This window comes from Podarcis cretensis (assembly GCF_951804945.1).
Source record: "Podarcis cretensis genome assembly, chromosome: 12".
NCBI lineage: Eukaryota > Metazoa > Chordata > Lepidosauria > Squamata > Lacertidae > Podarcis > Podarcis cretensis.
This window is the reverse complement of record NC_137181.1, coordinates 49700890-49716243: the sequence shown is the minus strand read 5'-3', so window position 1 is coordinate 49716243 and position 15354 is coordinate 49700890. Positions and strand designations below refer to the sequence as shown.

At 42.3% G+C, this 15354-nt stretch overlaps 1 protein-coding gene across 4 annotated transcripts in view; it reads right to left on the bottom strand.

Annotated features, from left to right (window-relative positions):
* Positions 1 to 9768, bottom strand: part of TRAK1 (trafficking kinesin protein 1) — a 136426-nt gene extending 126658 nt beyond the window's left edge. For 3 of the 4 annotated variants that reach the window (XM_079947205.1, XM_079947211.1, XM_079947203.1), the window contains exon 1: positions 9592 to 9768. The gene's annotated coding sequence lies outside the window, so the exon portion shown is untranslated. The other variant, XM_079947206.1, reaches the window with a different exon arrangement.
* Between the last annotated feature and the right edge of the window lie 5586 nt (positions 9769 to 15354).

Sequence of the window (15354 nt, the reverse complement as noted above, 5' to 3'; positions counted from 1 at the left end):
GGAAATCTGTTCCATGGAAAAGTCATTTGGCAGACATCTCTCATTTTCCACAGACTCCATTACACAATATGCAAGGAGTCTGGAAAAGAGCCCAAAAACATCCAAGACAGACATTTAAACTGCCTAGTAATAGGCCAGCTGGTGTTCCCTGCAGAGTGATCTCATCACCACATCATGCGAATATTCCTCCTTCAAAAATTCACCATGAGAAGGAAAAGGGACTGAAGAATCATCCATTCATTCTCATACAACTTTATTTTAAGTGCAAAAGAAGTTTTGTGCTGAGAGAAAATAAGTGCAGACATATATGGGCATGGTGGGAAATCTTTCTACCCTTTCTATCTTCAAAAAGGTGAGTTGTAACTAAGAGTTTATAATCACGTAGATCTCTACAGGTCTCAGTGTATCAGGCTGTAAGCAAAGAGGCAAGATTGTGTTACTTTCCAGTTTGTCACCCTGAACTCCAACCTCCAGGCAAAACTTTCCCAGAGTAACTGTTAAAATGACCTTCTCTGTTAGGAAAAGCAACTAATGCAGGAATTAATACAATTTTCTTCATCCCAGAGTGAATTATTGTCTGAAATTAGGAAGAGATAGCAGGAAAACTGCACAGAACACCCCACTCTTCTAACTACAACTATGTTGCTAACAGCTTAATGAAGGAGGGAATAAGCACTGGAGGCTGGTTGGCAGGAAAAGTGTGGGAATTTCTTTCTTTTTTTTAAAGTTAGCTTTGAGTTTAATCTCTTTTTCAGCTGGACATCAACCGTGACCCTTCAAGGGGAGTTTTCAGAATTTGAGGACTGAGGAGTCCCAATTAATAAAATATCTTATAGAAAAGAGAAGACAGCTTTTCTTTGGGGTTATAGTCCATGAGTAAAGCACAAAGAAGTTAGTGTTTGGCAGCCATGGTTTCCACAGTAACTTAGACGTACAGATCGTCTCCACTGGAACCCTCGGCACAAAGGAACATCGTACTTCTGATTCACTTAAATAGCTTATTTTCGTTTCCCAGAGGTAAAAGAAGTAGCAGCTATGAACATGGAGAACAGAGGGAAATAAATAGAAATATTAATCTGCAGAAATTATATTCAACCATTTTCCTATTGTGGAAAATGCATTTCTTTGCATACATGTTACTGTGGCTTCCCCTTAAAACCTTGTCATACAATTATTTTAAAAACATGTGCACATTGAGTTCACGTAATTGTGCTGGAGAAGACAAACCACAGGATTTTTGCAACTGCCAATTTGGCCATTACATAAAATACAGTTTGTTGCGTAATGTGTATCAGGTTGTATGTACTTGTGTTATTACACAAGTTAAGCTGAACTGACCACTAACCTCCAATTCTGAAGGTGAGCTGCAAAGCAGTTTTATTTCCTTATGTGGTACCTTTTATTTTTTAACCTCTAACAAACAATTCAGCAATACATTTGTTTCCTGTCTACAGGTCACTTAAATTGGGCATTTCAGAGGGGAAGTAATGTTGATTTATTGTAGTAAAAGCAGTACAGAGTCTTGTAGTGCCCAAAAACCAACAAATCCAATGTGGTATAAATTTCCATGGACTAGAAACCACTTCCTCAGATGTACTATGTATCTTCAAGATGGCAGATTACCGACACAGAGAATCCCTAAATAGTGGAGATAAAAGGCCATACAATGACCCTCCTAAAAAACAGTCATTCTGCCACACTTTTATGCCGATCTAAAATTTATAGAAGATGGGAACAGTGACCCAGTCACTGGAGTTAATAATCCTGTGTAATAAGCATTTAAATCAGCTCACTCCAAAGTGAAATTCATTAGCAGCTAGCAGCTAATGTATGCTTGCTCCAAAGTGGGTCTGAAAAGTACAGTACAGTAAATCGGAGACCTGTGTGTTTAAATTGTTTGTGGCTCAGAGCCATAGCTGTCCAACAAAGGTTCCAATCCCTGGATCACCTACAAGCGTTGATATTAGATCAAGACTGTTCACCTTTTGGAAACAACTCTTCAATGCTAGAAATTCCACAAACATGTCAGTAGATAAAAACTATCAACATGCTATTGGCAAGCTTTATATCATGCCCACGATTGATAAGCAAATGGTTTCGTCTGCCAAAATGGTTGTGGACTGTGGCAATTTCACATGCACCTCATGTTGGTTGGTCATGTTGAGACACTAATCAGCTGCTCCATTTCCTCTTTTCTTCTACTTTAAGCCCACATGCCTGTCTACAATCCCTCCACAAATCAAATGCCACCCATAAATTGGTCACTTTCTTGATTGAAAGAGGATTTCTTATGAATTCAGGAAATCCTATTTCAATAAATAAAGCGATCAATTTATGGGTGGCATAAATGAATTGGTGAAATTATCAAGTTTCCATCTGAGACAAAGAGCAACGAATCTCTCCACATTATTTATGCCCTTCTACTTCAATCCCGATGATTCAACCACTAGCTTCCTCTCTGGCACATTTAAGCTTGCCTGGTGTAATGTGCGGTAAGATGTAAAGAGAAGACTTTTTAAAAAGTAAACCAGGTCCATGGTTTTAGTCTCAAAACCAGTTTTTGAAAACAACCGCTAACTTTATATCACAAAGGTTCTTTGATTAGTCTCAACTCCAAGGTGTTTTAGAGACTTGATACTAAATTTTAGAATGCTATATTATTTATTTATTTGTCCAACTAACTTACATCTCATTTTACTAATGGAGTTCAAGTCACCTTATAATAATGCAGATGTTGCTGGACTCCCATCAGCCCGTCACCTATTTATCTCCTTGCACTTTGACGTGCTTTTGAACTGCTAGGTGGGCAGGAGCTGGGACCGAACAACGGGAGCTCACCTCATCGCAGGGATTCGAACCGCCGACCTTCTGATTGGCAAGCCCTAGGCTCAGTGGTTTAGACCACAGCACCACCCGCATCCCATTAGAACTGTATATCATCTTATTTCTGACATTCAGAGTTTCTAATGGGAAGTTTTGGAGTTTCTCTGCTTCTTGGGTTTGTTCAAGATGACAGTTTAAAGCAAGAGTCACTCCAATATTGATCAGTTACAAAAACAAGGCAGATAAGGCCAAGAAATGTTTTGAGGTGCTCCTGCTCCTATCCACTCTTCGATTACTGTATTCTCACTGAAAGACTTAAAATCTGGGTTTCAGTTTCGTCACAGTCCCAATGCTGTCAGCATATGGTGGCTGTGTGTTTGTAGTGATCTAAATTCTATCATTTGTAAGAGAAATAAATATACAGAACATTCACTTCACCTGCTTCATAGGGATTATTGTGATCAGCACAGTATAAATATTTACAGCCCAGTCTTTAGCATGTTAACTTGGATGCAACTTTTACCAAACAATAGCACTTAGCTTTAAGTACATATGTCTAAGGATCGGACTGCAATTCAAACTAATGATGCAATCCTATGCATTGCTATTCACAAGCAATTTCTGCAGTCGAGTAAGACTACAGCCCAAGTGTACACAGAATAGTAGTCTTAGGCTTAGATCCATGAGCCCTAAAGTTGAAACCTCATTTTAACTAAGGCCACCCATTATCATCTCTGATTCTCTCTGTGTCATTTTTCCGACTTAAAAAATGTAACAACAGCACACCTCAAATTGGGAGAATTAGTGAAATATATATATATGGTCACTCCCCTCCCACCTTAGCAGCAGGTTGGGCTTCAAATTTAGTTCATTTTTAGGAATATCCACTTGCTAAACAAAAGAGTTCATAATTTGAGGGGGAAAGTTATAAAGGAAAGACTGCCTTTCCCACAAATAAAACATAAACTTTTAACTAAAGTGCTTGCCTTAGTTACAATGTTCATGACAAAAACTTTGACTTACTCTACTACTTACACTTATCCAGTTAAGAGGCTTATTGTTACTACGTACAGAGATTAGCCATGAGATAATGCTTACAAGTTAATTATTTTGGCGGCTTAGGCTCTGTAGTAGAGATTACTTGCCTTGCTTTGCCATAACCTGGGAAAGTTTTCTGTCCTGAGATGCTTTAACCCAGAAGTGGCTAACCTGGGCCCCTCCAGATGTTACTGACTACAACTCTCATAATCCAGGACTATTTATTGGCTGAGGATAATGGAATCTGAAGTTGAACAACATCTGGAGGACATAGCTTGCCAGCCCTGCTTTAGCTATAAGAAGCAGCAAGACAAGATACATTTAGCCTTATAGTAATGCAATGTGTTTTGATGGATAGGATAAAGGACTCTGCTTCTCTTGGTGGTATCATACCATAACTGTTGGGTGAGTCTCACTAAGATTAAAATGGTGCAGAATTTGTCCCTTTAAACAATACTGTTGCACTTCAGTATGAAACAGCATACTAACTTACTGATGGAAACAACTACTGTATAATGTTAAATTTTTGCATACTACAGAATATCAACCAGTAACACTTCAGGGCCTAAAGTTAAGGTTTTGGCAACAGATTCTGCACTAGACTTAGAGGCCAACAGTGTTTCTTAATTGACACAAACAATACAATTGCAGTGTCAAATAACTACATCTTACAGCTCCATTTCAGCATATACATTGTGCTGAAAATGTCCCTCAACAGCCTACAATGTCCAAACAATCTTGTGATTGAGGAAACAGATGAAAAGATATAAATCTTGTATCAAAAGCAGAAACACAATGTAACTTGCAAAGCAGCAGTTCAGCTTTCAAGGTCACTCCAAAATGATCATTCGTAACAAAATTATTAATTTAAATTAATAATATTCTTCCTTAAGGAGCATAAGGTGGCAGAAGAATTTATACAATGTTGATCTAGGACTACGGAGTCTTCTCCCATTTTAAAAACTGAGTGAACAATTTATCACTATAAGCTCCCTACATTCCTTAGTACTTGACCTACAGGTTATAAACACACTGCATTGTAATGCTTGTTGTCAACTATTCAAGTTTTTCATATGAAGAATCATGTAACCTATGAACGCATGTGCTGTTACAAATTTGTCATCTCAAAGAGGTGCTACTGAATTGATATTTTAAATACTTTAACTGAAAACCAGAGCTGACATTAAATAAGATTTTTTTTTGTTTGTTTGTTTTTTTTGTATTTTCAAGAGAAGCCTTTAAAAATCAGCATGCACCTCCACAAACACACTACAGTCACATGGAACTGCTTGAATTTCAGGTGGAGAAATCGAAATTGGAAACAGAACTGTTAGAACCCAATACTAAGAATGTATCAAGAATGTACAATTTGTTGCTGAAGTGGAATACAATAGATGAGACAGTTAAATCAGCCATGATTAAATGGGCACAGGACATTGGTCATGACATTATGTTTGTTGACTGGGAACAGTTATGGACCACCGGTATTAAATTCACGGCATGTAATGCCCTAAGAGAAAATATTATGAAAATGATTTACAGGTGGTACATGACCTCAGTCAAACTTGCGAAGATTTATCATCTGCCCAATAATAAATGTTGGAAATGTAATGAGACTGAAGGTACCTTCTTTCACCTTTGGTGGACCTGCCCAAAGATTAAAGCCTTTTGGGAAATGATCTATAATGAAATTAAGAAGGTACTTAAATGTACTTTTCATAAGAAACCAGAGGCATTTCTCTTGGGCACGGTCGGCCAATTGGTGTCAAGGAAGGATAGGACTTTTTTATGTACGCCACTACAGCAGCAAGGAGCCTTCTAGCAAAGTATTGGAAGACACAAGAACTCCCCACACTGGAAGAATGGCAGACGAAAGTGATTGACTTTATGGGATTGGCAGAAATGACTGGCAGAATCCGCAACCAAGAGAAAGAGACGGTGGAGGAAGATTGGAAGAAATTTTTACATGTACAAGATGCATGGGCATCCAGTACTGAAATTAGAGCAGAATGTAAACTTAAAATTGCAGCTTATCTCCTGATTTAAACATTTATTGATGTTAAGAGGACTAGCAATAAGAGTTTTGTGCCAACAGAGCTCAAGCTGGCATAGAGAATGAAATGGCAGAGAATCTCTACAAAACTTTGCTTAACTCACATTAGCCAAAGTCACATTTAGACACAAGCCCATTTCTGTGCGACAGTGGTCTCCAGCACTATTTTGCAAAAATAACCACAACTAAACTTAAGGCGATACAGCTTATGAAGGATTATTTATGAAACAAGCCATATGTCAACGCTTTAAGAATGAGGAAACATATGATATGGAGGAAGTGTTTAAAAGGTCTTAAAATTTGCCACAATTTATTGACAAACATAAAAATGTAGCTCAGTGGGTACAGCATGAGACTCTTAATCTCCAGGCCATGGGCTTGAGACCCACACTGGGCAAAAAGATTCCAGCATTGCAGGGGCTGGACTAGATGACCCCCGTGGTCTTTTCCAACTCTACAATTCTATGATTCTATAAGAAGAACCATCCTAGATCAAGCCAAAGGCCCAAACAATCCAACAGGATTTTCCTGCTTATGATGCTGCTTCTGCTGCAGGAGTCTCCCCTCTCCTAGAGAAACATTTGTCTCCCTCCTTATTGAGCTTTATACATGACAGAATGAAGCATCTTTACAATAACGCTTCTGGGCTAGAATGCTGCTGCTTGGTTTTCTCACTTAGATTTCCCACTGTGACTTGGGATGATGGGGCGGTTTTAAATGGAATACAGTCATACCTCATGTTATGTTTGCTTCATGTTACATTCTTTCAGATTACATCCCATGGCGACCCGGAAGTACCAGAAAGGGTTACTTCCGGGTTTCACCAATTGTGCTTTGCGCATGCGCACAAGCACCATATTGCACCACACACCTGTGCAGATATGGCGCTTCAGGTCGCGCTTTTTTCATGTTGCGAATGGGCCTCCGGAATGGATCCCATTCACAACCAGAGGTATCACTGTATATATATTTTAAAAGAAACCTGATTCTTAGTTTAATATATTAATGTTTTAATTTGGTGGTGGGAAAACCTATTTTCAGCTTGAGGGCCGCATTCATTTGCAGTCAACCTGCCACGGTCACATGCAAGTGGGGGGTGGGTCTGACACAAAAGGGGATGGAGCTACTGAAGCAATTATTTTCTGTAAAATGGATTATGGATTACATTCTAGCCAAACATAACAAATCAGAGGTTTCTATATACACCCATACCCCTCTCTCTCCATCCAGATAAGGAGGCAGCATATAATGTTTCAGGAAAAAGCATTCAAGACGGGTATGGAGTGGCGGGGGGGGGGAGAGATTAAGGAGAGAGGCTTGGATAGAGTCCCAAGGGTCATACTGGGAAGCCTAATAGGCCATAATTGGTTCTCAGGTCTGAAGTTCCCTGCCCCCAATTTGTACTGATAGGTAGACCACTCTGGGATCCCTTTGATGGAGGCCAGTTTAGAAATTGCAGCATCAGATAAAATCAGTCAATTAATAATCTAGACCAGTACTGTATCTTGTTCTCACAGTGGCCAATGAAATGCCTATGAGAAGCCTGCAAGCAAGATATGAGAACAACAGCTCCATCCCCACTTGTTGTCCCGCCCCAGCAACTGGTATTCAGGGACATAATATCTCCAAAACTGGAAGTAGTACAGTTACAGATAGGTAGCCGTGTTGGTCTGCCATAGTCAAGACAAAATAAAAAAATTCCTTCCAGTAGCACCTTAAAGACCAACTAAGTTAGTTCTAGGTATGAGCTTTCGTGTGCACTTCTGAAGAAGTGTGCATGAACATGAAAGCTCATACCTAGAACTAACTTAGTTGGTCTTTAAGGTGCTACTGGAAGGAATTTTTTTATTTTGTCTGGAAGTAGTACAGTCATCATGACCAGGAGCCATTGATACCCTTATCCTCAATGAATTTGCCTAATCCCCTTTTAAAGATGTCCAGTTTGGCAGCCATTACTGCATCCTGCAGACTTCCAATTCCATAGATTAACTATGTGTCATCAGAACGCCTCACATACCATTGGCGACTAATCAAAGGCAACGGCATCTCCCAAAAAAGATACCTTTGAAATGATCTGTCTCCCTTTTTCTCTTTTATTGAAGAACAGGATATTTCAATGCCATCATCACAGAGTTGTCTGTGGAGGGGATTATTATTATTTATTTATTGAATTTATATACCGCCCTATACCCGGAGGGATATGTAGATTGAAAATGTATTGTAACTGTATTGTAACTTTTGAATAAATATTATTAAAACAAAAAGGATGTATTGTGCTTTAAGACCAATCTCTTTCGGTTTATGAGTACATCAGATTTCAGATGACACACACACAAATCACCATCCCTCATGTTTTACCTTGAAAGCTTACACGCTCTTGCACCACCAGCAAGAGTTGGCTCAATAAATGGCATCACCTACAAACCTTGCATTTCTAATTCTGTAGGATCTTGGTTTTGGAAATCCCTTGCTTTTCTCAAGTACAGCTAGAACCAACTCTCATAAGTTTCCAAAGCAAGCTGCAGACTTATTTGCCTATGCATTTGTGTGTTTTATCTTAACGTAGCCCACTCTGGGATTCCTTCAGCAATGAAGAGTGGGTAAGGAATCTTTTAAACAAACAAACAAGCCAAGGAACTGTACGGCGTATCATAATAAAGGTTAGCAAAAGCTGAGAGATTAGTAGGTTCTAGGGTTTCATTTATGGCAACCAAAAAAGGCATGGGCCTTAGGAGCCCCAGCAAGGCCTCAGCTGGAAACAATAAATCTAGCACAATGACCTTAAAAAACCTTACTTCTGGTTTAAAATTCTGCCTTTTATAAATAATTTTGTGAGACGTTTTTCAATTAACCCCATCAAAACACATCCATTAGTTATAGTTTTGGAGGTCAGCTGCATGCTTAGGTCAAATATGATTTCCAAGGACTGAAACAGCAATTGACTGGTTTTATGTACCGGTAAGTCTTTACATGACCAATTCTTCTCTGTACCGTTAAGGGCACATACACACTGAATAAAACCTTGCTTTCTTTCACAGTTACTAACCTATGCAAAATACATGAACAAATCAGGATTAAGAGCTGAAATGTTCTGGAATTGGGTAGTGACTGCTGCACAGAAGCCTTTCCCCCTCTGCTGTAAATAATTCACAAGGTCTGCCTCTGCAAGCAAATTCTTGTGTAAACAGGCTGAACTGTTGTTTTTAAGAGGAAGCCAAAGAAACCAGGTAACGTGTCAAAACCAGGTGGAGTTCTGCCAATTGACAAGTAAGTCTCCTGAAGGTCATGTCCACTGTCATGCGGTGCATGCAGCGGTTGGCGGAAAAATTGGGACAAACCGTAAGCACGCAGGGGCACATCCCGCTTGCAAGCTAAATAAAGGCAATTCCTGCCAGCTTCCTGAACCTGAAACAGCTCATCTGTCTGTCCAACGCTACATCTGCAATGGCAGCTTCCGTTGGCCCTACCTGAGCGCACGCAGGTCAGGAGAGGAGAGGACGTCTCCCAGGTCTTCTCAGGCGGCCAGGGCTTACCCAAAACAAGCAGCGTAGAAGGAGACGCGAACGAGAAGGGCAGAAAACTGCGCCTGGTTTTCCTCCGGAGCGCGGGACTGTAGAAACAAGCTTGGGACTCCCGCTCCCCCGGCCACGACCAGCGCGCAAAGAAACGCCACTCACCCAGGCGCAGGCTCTCCAAAACGCGCGCAGGCTCTCCAAAACGCGCGCCGTCCCTTGGTGGCGCGTCCGTTCCCGGGCGCTCGCTTCGGCTTGTTTTCCGGGCTAGTGTAAACGGATCCCCCTCCGGGCGTGATGGATGGAGCGGCACATGAGCAGCAGGGCCGGCGATGGGGTTGTGACTACTTCCTACTTCCTCGCCCCGCCGCCGCCTCCGCCGCCGCCGAATCGCCTTCAGGCTGAGCCAAGCGCGCGCGTGGAAACGGGCGATCCGGCCGCCAGGCGATCCAAAACGGCACCTCCCCGGCTGGAAATGCCCCGCTTGGGCGGCATACAGCCAGCCGGCTCCACACGTGGGAGAGGCGAGAGAAGGAGAGAGAGGAAAAAGGCCGGCTGCCGCTGCCGCTGCTGCTGTTGCTGCTCCCTTTTCCAGCCGGCGCTGTGTTGCGGGGGGCGCTGCTGCTCCCGGGATCGCTGGGTGCTACGTGCCGGGATCCCACGCCCTGAGGCTGGCGGAAAAAGCCGGGATCTTCAGCGCACACGTCCTCCGCTCCAGGGCCTCGCGAAGGCGCCTTTGCCCTTTTGGCTGCGGATCTCCGGCTGCTGCTGGCGGCGCACCTCGGCTTGGGAGAGGTGAGCGCGCTCAACGCTGGTTGCCGCCAGGGCTTTCTTTGCCGGCTGGGCGGGCCCTCGGCTGGGTTCCTTAAGCTCAGGCCCTCCTCCCCGCTTCTCCGGCTACACAGGATTACCTCATCGCCCAAGCCCCGCTTGCTGGGGAGGCGGCAGCGCCCGGGGGCCTGAAGTTTCCAGGCAACGGACTCGGGATAACAAGCCACGGCAGCTGATCCCACTCCCAGCATCAGGAGAACTCCGCCAAACTTAAAAATAAAACGGCGACCTTCAGAAGAGCGTCCTTGTTGTTGTTTTTTTGCTAGTTCCAGAAGTTAACTTTTGGAACCCTTTTAAGTTTGGGCAAGCAAGTGTGGAAGGGTGGGCAACTACAGTAAACGGGGAAAAGGTGGTAATTAACATGTGTTAATTGGTTAATAAAAACTTTTTTAAAAGTGACAGTGCTCCCTTTGCATGTCACAGACAGCATTTTAAACTCATTCTGATTTGCATACCCCTGCCCCAAGTGGCTAGGACACAAAGGCTGCAGTCCTAATGCACGTTTTGTTATTTATTTATTCATTGAAATTAATATATCGTTCTTTGTGCATTCCTCTGAAAGCAAGGCCCACATAATTTACTGGGACTTGCTTCTGCGTTAATATGCAGAGGATTGGACTGTTTACCACTCACTCAGATACAAGGCTGAAGCTAACTTTGTCATTAAACAGAGCCCCCAGTATATCAGCAGAAGCAGTAATGTATGTAGCATGCATACTGCACAGACATACAAATTTAGGTCAGAGGTGATTTCAGTTTCCTAGTTCAAAGGCAACTTATTAGGCAAAAGGACGAAGCTACAATCTCCAGCTCACTGGTTGCAAGCAGGAATTGACTTGTCCACTGAAGATTGTGATTCCATGCTTACCTGCAAGTAAGCTTAATGGAATGCTGGCACTTACATCTGAGTAACTAGAATCAAGCTGGAAGTAAGGTGGATGTGCTCCCATGTGACTGTTAGTTTGCCCATGCACTGCATGTTCCAAATCACTGTGTTACACAAACATTCTCAAAGTAAGGCACTTTACCCTTGTGTAAGTGGCAATTTCCTAAAGAGGAAATTGATCCAAATAGGAAAAGTGCAAACTTCATGATCCAAATCGAAATCTGGAAAACTAATGTTTTCAGCAGTGTTACAGATGATATAAGAATAATAGGGTAAAATACACTTAAGGCTGGAACAAGCCCAGAAAGACTCAATGAGTTCAACTGAATTCTAAATCAGAATTGTTAAGATTCTGCTGCAAGTTTCTGTTTAACAAAACCAACCTACATATTTTACTCATTGTCCACATCAACTGTAAAGTAACTGCATGGATCAGCATTCCTAGGATGTTTGTTTTCTGAAAAACCACAGAAGTTTACAAAGTTGTTGTTTTGGTCAGTTATTTCCCTACTGCTGAAAATTGTAAAATGGGTGGACGTCAATTAGGAAAAATGGGTAAACAATACATTCTGAAGTATCCTGTGATACATTTTGTATAATTTGATCTGGGTAAGCTTATGTCACAAGAGCAGACATGGCAGAGAAGCATGGCTCATACATACACTGTCAGAAGGAAATGTCTGCAACTAAAGACCATATGTGCAAAAAAGCTCAAACCAATAAAAACATATCCCATTTACTTTATAGAGTATTATTTTTAGACAATACAAACACCACTCTGTACAATGTTATGGGGGTGGAACAAGATCATCCCCATGGTCCTTTACAACTCCACAATTCTATGATTCTATGATTCTACAGGCAGTGTTGGTTACATATACTTGTATAATTGAACTAATCCTATTTGATTACAAGAGGAGTAAAACCAAGATCCTAAATTCAGTACAAGGACACACTCCAATTTGACAATGCCCTTCTTAAAACTTGGCACCCAGAAATAGGCCCAGCACTTCAGATGCTGTCTGAACAGAGCAGAATACAGCGAAGCTATTACCTCTTGTGACTTAGACACTATGCTTTGGTTAAAGCAACCTAAGAATGCATTAGCTTTCTTAGGCACTGCATTACACTGCTGCCTCATTCTGAGGTTCTAATCGACTAAGACACCTAGACCTTTCTCATAGGTGTGGCTGCCCTTCCTATCTTTGTGCCTCCAATTCTTCGTACCTAATTTCTCTGCTGAATTTTATTTTGTTGCTTTTGGTCTAGCATTCCAACCTCTCAAGATCATTTAGAATCTTTATTTGATCTTTTCGGGTGTCAGCTATCCTGCTCTGTGGCATCTGCAAATATGGTAAGCATCCCTTCTGCTCTTTCACCCAAATCATTCATAGAGATGTTGAACAGTACAGGGCCTATGACAAAGTTTTGTGGCACTCCTCAGTGATGACTAGGGCTGAAGGGGGCAGGGAAGTGGCATATATACAGTAATTCCCTACAAACAAAAGGAAACTCCATTCTTCAACTGCAAGCATTCAAGAGAAGTAGGGCTGCTGACTAGGGAGGGAAACCTGGCCTGGTTGATGATGGTTTTTTCTCCCTCTGGGCTTTTTGCCAGAATTGCATGTGTTAAAGCTATAACTTCAGGAGTAAATATAGATAAGTTATTAATTTTAGTCAGGGATGGGAAACCTGTGACTCTACAGTTGTTGGACTACAACTGCTATCAGCATCAGCCAGCATGCCCAGCAGCTTCATATAGATGTTGAAAAGCATAGGGGAGAGGACACAGCCCTGAGACACCCCACAAGTGAGTGCCCAGGGGTCCGAACACCCATCCCCCAGCACCACTTTATTGAAATGGCCAAGAGAAATGAGCAGAGCCACTGCATGACAGTGGCCCCCAGCTTCCAACCCCCCCCCAAACAGTCCAGAAGGATACCATGGTCAATGGTATCAAAAGCCACTGAGAGATCCAGCAGAACCAAGGAGCAGATTTCACCTCTGTTTGTAGCCCTAGCTTTAAAACCTCACTCTATGCTAACTCATGATGGTTAAGGTGGCATTGTTTTTCAAAGGCATACAAATGTATAAACACTCTGCCGCTGCCCCCCACCCCCGCAACAACTTTTCTAGGCAAGTGATGAGGTAATTGTCAAGCTGTGACTCTGAGGCCTACCTGAAAGCAGCCCAAGGTCCACTGGTGCATCCTGGACTCCTAGTCTACTGTCTGAGAACATTGGTCTATAGGACTGTAGCCACCTTCTCCCTGCAGCTTGTAGGAGTCATATATTTAATGCCTGCACACACAAACAAGTGGCCAAAGCAAAGGGGTGAGGGGAGGGAATGTAGATTTGTTATGTCTTAAGGCAGTCTTAAAAGTAAATCAAATTTCTTCCAGTTTTTATCTCAATCATCTCACACTTATAAATAGCTATCCACCTGGCTAATTTAACACTGTAATTGTTGATTATGCATCCTCATAACCTTTAAAATCAAGTGCATTATAGCTATCGATGTTTTGTCATTATAAATACGTAGCTAAAGACCAGTGTTAGAAACTGAGATATGAAAGCTAGGAGCCAAATGGGCCCTTAAACCTAGGTTATGAGCGCAACAATGTCTAGGCACACTTTTTGTAGCAAGAATACAAAGCTGAAAATGAACAAGCTGCAGCTAAAATATGTTCATTTTTCACATGGTTGAGTCCTTCCCCTGCCCACTCCCCTAATATTCTTAAGAGGGTCTTTTCTCCAGTCTTCAGAGAGTAGCTGGAAGTGGGGAGGCAGAAAAGGGTCCTCCTTTCCTTCCACTCTGCAGTTTTAATCTGAAATCTTAGGCACAGTACTGTGCCCAGAGCTCAAAAACTGCTTGTGCTAATGAAATTCTGTCACAAAATGCGCCTAGAACAGTGGGAGTTTTGAACACTGCTAAAGACATGATTCTTAGATGAGGATAAAGTGGCAGAGAAGGAAACCGATCCTGAGCAAGCAAAACTTTTGCTCCACCAGTCAAGCATGCGCCCTCTGGCAGAGGTTTTTATTGGTCCACATTAGATTTCTAAGATTCTTGCTTCCATGTGTCCCAAGCCATAGCTTTTTGTACTCAGCAGCATGCTGCATGCAGATAACTGCATGAAAGGATCTCTACATGTTCATCTGTGGCATATGGTAAATGGGGGAATTCAGTAGGTGAATATTATCCCATCCTTCCATGGGAGGGGAAACTTAAATTGTTAACCCCCACCCTTAGATGGTTGAAGATACACCATTCAAACAAAGACTTTAAAAGCATGGTAACCCTAGGACCATAACACTTATCATATCTCAATGCTACGCTAACCTGCTGCTCTCAAGTGTAAAGGAAGACACTGTGCTTTTACCAGCGCTGGAGTAAGGTTCAATTACAGTTCAATTACAGTTTCTATTATGTGCCCTGGAATAGGGTCTGATAGGGTCTGATCTTGTGCTTTGCACCAAGCAGAAGATGATTATAGAGTCTGAACCCGATATGTCTTACACTGCATCACTTTCTCCTTCATAAGCCAGCATGGGTGGCTTGCAAAAAAAGAACGGTTTCTAACAGTTCGTAAATGACTACCTCAATTGTAGCTAATGGCTGCTATCTGAGACAATATGGCTCCACTTTGGTTCCTTTTGGTACCTGTCTCCTTCAACCTATTAAAATTAGGCTTGGAACAGTGGGGAGAAGAGGGGTGAGCAGACAGAAGGGGAGGAGTTGCTTGTCAATGAGTTTTCTGGGAAGGAGAAGCAGGAAGTGGGAGATAACTCAATGAAGAGCTAAAGAGCAGACACCATGAAGACTGGTTGGAGACAAGCTGGGCCAGAGGCACAGAGATGCTGCTTAGAAAGCATCTGAAGGATAAGCCCCTCTGGAGACACAGATGCTGTAAACTCTGTGCTCCCTCCATCTGCACCAGGTTGAAGTGGGACACAAGTGGTGCTGTGGCCTAAACCACTGAGCCTCTTGGGCTTGCTGATTGGAAGGTCGGCGATTCGAATCCCTGCGATGGGGTGAGCTCCCATTGCTCTGTCCTAGCTCCTGCCAACCTAGCAGTTCGAAAGCATGCCAGTGCAAGTAGATAAATAGGTACCACTGTGGCGGGAAGGTAAACGGTGTTTCCATGCACTCTTGCCTCCATCCAGGTGTTCCGTTGCGCCAGAAGCGGTTTAGTCATGCTGGCCACAGAC